This window comes from Phoxinus phoxinus (assembly GCF_949152265.1).
Source record: "Phoxinus phoxinus genome assembly, chromosome: 12".
Taxonomy (NCBI): Eukaryota; Metazoa; Chordata; class Actinopteri; order Cypriniformes; family Leuciscidae; genus Phoxinus; species Phoxinus phoxinus.
Genome location: NC_136887.1, coordinates 34,295,012 through 34,300,011, shown reverse-complemented (window position 1 = coordinate 34,300,011; position 5,000 = coordinate 34,295,012). Strand labels below are relative to the sequence as shown.

General features: G+C 48.3%; 1 protein-coding gene across 1 annotated transcript in view; it reads right to left on the bottom strand.

Moving 5' to 3' along the window:
- Positions 1–5,000, bottom strand: part of trpc3 (transient receptor potential cation channel, subfamily C, member 3) — a gene marked incomplete at its 3' end in the record, with an annotated part of 63,063 nt that overhangs the window by 10,328 nt on the left and 47,735 nt on the right. The window lies entirely within an intron of this gene.

The following is a 5,000-nucleotide window of genomic DNA, read 5'->3' as shown; positions in this document are numbered from 1 at the left end:
TCTGCATTTGGGATTTATGACCATTTTTTTCATAAACATATAGTCACATTTTCTGTGGTAAGACTAATAACACGCTTAAGAAAAAAAGAAAAGAAAAAAAGGCAAATTTACTGTAAAAAAAAGGGAATTTAACTGAATTAAGCGGTCTATAATCTTTAAAAAAATATTTTAAAATGACTAATTATAAAAAATATTTTTTTAAAGGTTTAATTTAATGTACTTTTTAAATTCAACTTAAAAAAAAAAAGCAAAAAAGCAAAAATCATTTAGAAAATAAACGGAAAAATAAAAAAAGTGTAAGTTCAAAAAAAAAATTTAATTACATTTTTTTTTAATGTAAAACAAATAGCTTTGAAGTCCTCAGAAATGTTCAGTGTGTGAGGATGAGTGACTAGTAACGGCAGCATGTGAGTAGTGCATCTGAGGTGGACTAGTTGATCGGTTCCCAACAGCGGGGTCGCGGCCCACAAGGGGCCCCAGCGAGCTCTGTGGGGGGTCACGTCATATTTTGAAAAGTTTTGAGCAATGAGCATTAAATAAAAGTCCTGAACTTTTTTCTGTTCAAAAATTTACAAAATACATATAATGAGTTAGTTGAATCCAATTTCCAAACCGTGTTTTTGTCTCATCCTGAACCACTATGGTACTCCTATAATAAGTAATATTGGGACTATTTTACACTGGTTCGGATCTCTGCCTCTGCGGAGTAGCCCAGGACCTGCGTGACTCGTCACAGAGAGAAGTAGTTCCGGCTACAATGTTCTTCTGAAAGACGCATTATTCTGTTAATAAACGCAAGTTTATTATCGCTCACTATAGCGCCAAAAGCGCCAAAAATAAAGCCTCACATTGATAAAGCCTCACTAAAAACATGCAAGTATTGAGTTCCCAGACATCAGTCATTTAGTAAAAGTCTATATTCTTTATTTTTACCTACAGTAAAAATACTGTATGAATATTTTTTCCAGTGTGAATATTTTTGTTATTGCATATTAAATAGGGCCAATTTATAGACTACTCCTCGGCTTACGTTTTTAAATTACAAAGGGCCTACTGATGTTTTTGTTATTGTATTTTCAATATGATAGGCTATTATTTGTGCATAAACATATCTGGTTATAGTAAACATACCGTTTGTTTGAAAACAACATATTTTGTCGTCCTTGCTGCAAGCTTACAAGAGCGATAATATCAGTAAATGTGAATACCCTAAAATATTTTCTTGGGAAAAGGGGGTCTCAGACAAGAAAAGGTTGGGAACCACTGGACTAGTTGATTGGACTGTTGTTGTTTTTGCTGTAATGGGTTTGTGCCGTTTCTGTCCCCACGCCTCTCCTCTGGAGATCTGAAGCACGGCCATTTGCACAAGTGTAATTGCTCAGCGAGAGCTTCTGAAAGATTACAGTCATTTTACCAGCAGTGTTATCAAGAGCTTCAGACACGCAGCGCTGCTTTCTCCCGGGGGATTAGTGGAGCACAGAGGACGAGCTCGATCTGACTCCAGACGCACTTCTGGCAAAGCCGCCTAAACCGCTTTATAACTCAAATACACTCTTACAAGTAACAGTTATTTAGATTATTCAAATGTACTTCACACCAAAAAAAAAGAGGACATTTTAGGAACTGCTCACTTAAAAGACGCTTTAGTGGTATTTTTTAAACCAAAAATGGTTCTTTATGTCATTCGCAGATAACAGGGAACGTTCTGGCAAGGTTCTCTCGCTAACACAATGTTCGTTGAAGGTTATGTGATCTTTAACTCGCTTGCTCGCTCACTCACTCACTCACTCACTCACTCACTCACTCACTCACTCACTCACTCACTCACTCACTCACTCACTCACTCACTCACTCACGCACTCACTCACTCACTCACTCACTCACTCACTCACTCGCTCACTCACTCGCTCACTCGCTCACTCACTCACTCACTCACTCGCTCACTCGCTCACTCGCTCACTCACTCGCTCACACACTCGCTCTCTCGCTCTCTCGCTCGCTCACTCGCTCACACACTCGCTCGCTCGCTCACTCACTCACTCACTCGCTCGCTCGCTCCCTCACTCACTCACTCACTCACTCACTCACACTCTCGCTCACACACTCGCTCACTCACTCTCTCGCTCACTCACTCTCTCGCTCACACACTCGCTCGCTCGCTCACTCACTCGCTCGCTCACTCACTCACTCGCTCGCTCGCTCGCTCGCTCACTCACTCACTCACTCACTCACTCACTCACTCACTCACTCACTCACTCACTCACTCACTCACTCTCTCGCTCACACACTCGCTCACTCACTCACTCGCTCACTCACTCTCTCGCTCACTCGCTCACTCACTCACTCACTCACTCACACTCACTCACTCACTCACTCACTCACACTCACTCACTCACTCACACTCACTCACTCACTCTCTCGCTCGCTCACACACTCGCTCGCTCGCTCGCTCATTCACTCACTCACACACACACTCACTCACTCACACGCTCGCTCGCTCACACACTCACTCACTCACTCACTCACTCACACACTCGCTCGCTCCCACACTCACTCACTCACTCACACACTCACTCGCTCCCACACTCACTCACTCACTCACCCACTCACTCGCTCACTCACTCACTCACTCACTCACTCACACACTCACTCACTCACTCACTCACCCACTCACTCGCTCACTCACTCTCTCGCTCGCTCACTCACTCACTCACTCACTCACTCACTCACACACTCGCTCGCTCCCACACTCTCTCGCTCGCTCGCTCACTCACTCACTCACTCACTCACTCACTCACTCACTCACTCACTCTCTCGCTCGTTCACTCTCTCGCTCACTCACTCACTCACTCACTCACTCACTCACTCACACACTCACACACTCACTCACTCACTCACTCACTCACTCGCTCACTCACTCACTCACTCGCTCACTCACTCACTCTCTCGCTCACTCTCTCGCTCGCTCACTCACTCACTCAAACTCTCACACACTCACTCACTCACTCACTCACTCACTCACTCACTCATACACTCACACACTCACTCACTCACTCACTCACTCACTCACTCACACACTCACACACTCACTCACTCACTCACTCACTCACTCACTCACTCGCTCACTCACTCACTCACTCACTCACTCACTCACTCGCTCACTCACTCTCTCGCTCACTCTCTCGCTCGCTCTCTCACACACTCACTCACTCACTCACTCACTCACTCACTCACTCACTCACTCACTCAAACTCTCACACACTCACTCACTCACTCACTCACTCACTCATACACTCACACACTCACTCACTCACTCACACACTCGCTCGCTCACTCACTCACTCACTCACTCACACTCTCACACACTCACACACTCACACACTCACTCACTCACACACTCACTCACTCGCTCACTCGCTCGCTCACTCGCTCGCTCACTCTCTCGCTCGCTCACTCACTCACTCACTCACTCACTCACTCACTCACTCACACACTCACACACTCACTCACTCACTCACTCACACGCTCGCTCACTCACTCACTCACTCACACACTCGCTCGCTCCCACACTCACTCACTCACTCACTCACTCACTCACTCACTCACTCACTCACTCACTCACACACTCACACACACACTCACTCACTCACTCACTCACTCACTCACTCACTCACGCACTCACTCACTCACTCACTCACTCACTCACTCACTCACTCACTCACTCACTCACTCGCTCACTCGCTCACTCACTCACTCACTCACTCGCTCACTCGCTCACTCGCTCACTCACTCGCTCACACACTCGCTCTCTCGCTCTCTCGCTCGCTCACTCGCTCACACACTCGCTCGCTCGCTCACTCACTAACTCACTCGCTCGCTCGCTCCCTCACTCACTCACTCACTCACTCACTCACACTCTCGCTCACACACTCGCTCACTCACTCTCTCGCTCACTCACTCTCTCGCTCACACACTCGCTCGCTCGCTCACTCACTCACTCACTCGCTCGCTCGCTCGCTCACTCACTCACTCACTCACTCACTCACTCACTCACTCACTCACTCACTCACTCACTCACTCACTCACTCACTCACTCACTCACACTCTCGCTCACACACTCGCTCACTCACTCACTCGCTCACTCACTCTCTCGCTCACTCGCTCACTCACTCACTCACTCACTCACACTCACTCACTCACTCACTCACTCACTCACACTCACTCACTCACTCACTCACACTCACTCACTCTCTCGCTCGCTCACACACTCGCTCGCTCGCTCGCTCATTCACTCACTCACACACACACTCACTCACTCACTCACACGCTCGCTCGCTCACACACTCACTCACTCACTCACTCACTCACACACTCGCTCGCTCCCACACTCACTCACTCACTCACACACTCACTCGCTCCCACACTCACTCACTCACTCACCCACTCACTCGCTCACTCACTCACTCACTCACTCACACACTCACTCACTCACTCACTCACCCACTCACTCGCTCACTCACTCTCTCGCTCGCTCACTCACTCACTCACTCACTCACTCACACACTCGCTCGCTCCCACACTCTCTCGCTCGCTCACTCACTCACTCACTCACTCACTCACTCACTCTCTCGCTCGTTCACTCTCTCGCTCACTCACTCACTCACTCACTCACTCACTCACTCACACACTCGCTCGCTCCCACACTCACTCACTCACTCACACACTCACTCGCTCCCACACTCACTCACTCACTCACCCACTCACTCGCTCACTCACTCACTCACTCACTCACTCACACACTCACTCACTCACTCACTCACCCACTCACTCGCTCACTCACTCTCTCGCTCGCTCACTCACTCACTCACTCACTCACTCACACACTCGCTCGCTCCCACACTCTCTCGCTCGCTCACTCACTCACTCACTCACTCACTCACTCACTCACTCACTCTCTCGCTCGTTCACTCTCTCGCTCACTCACTCACTCACTCACACAC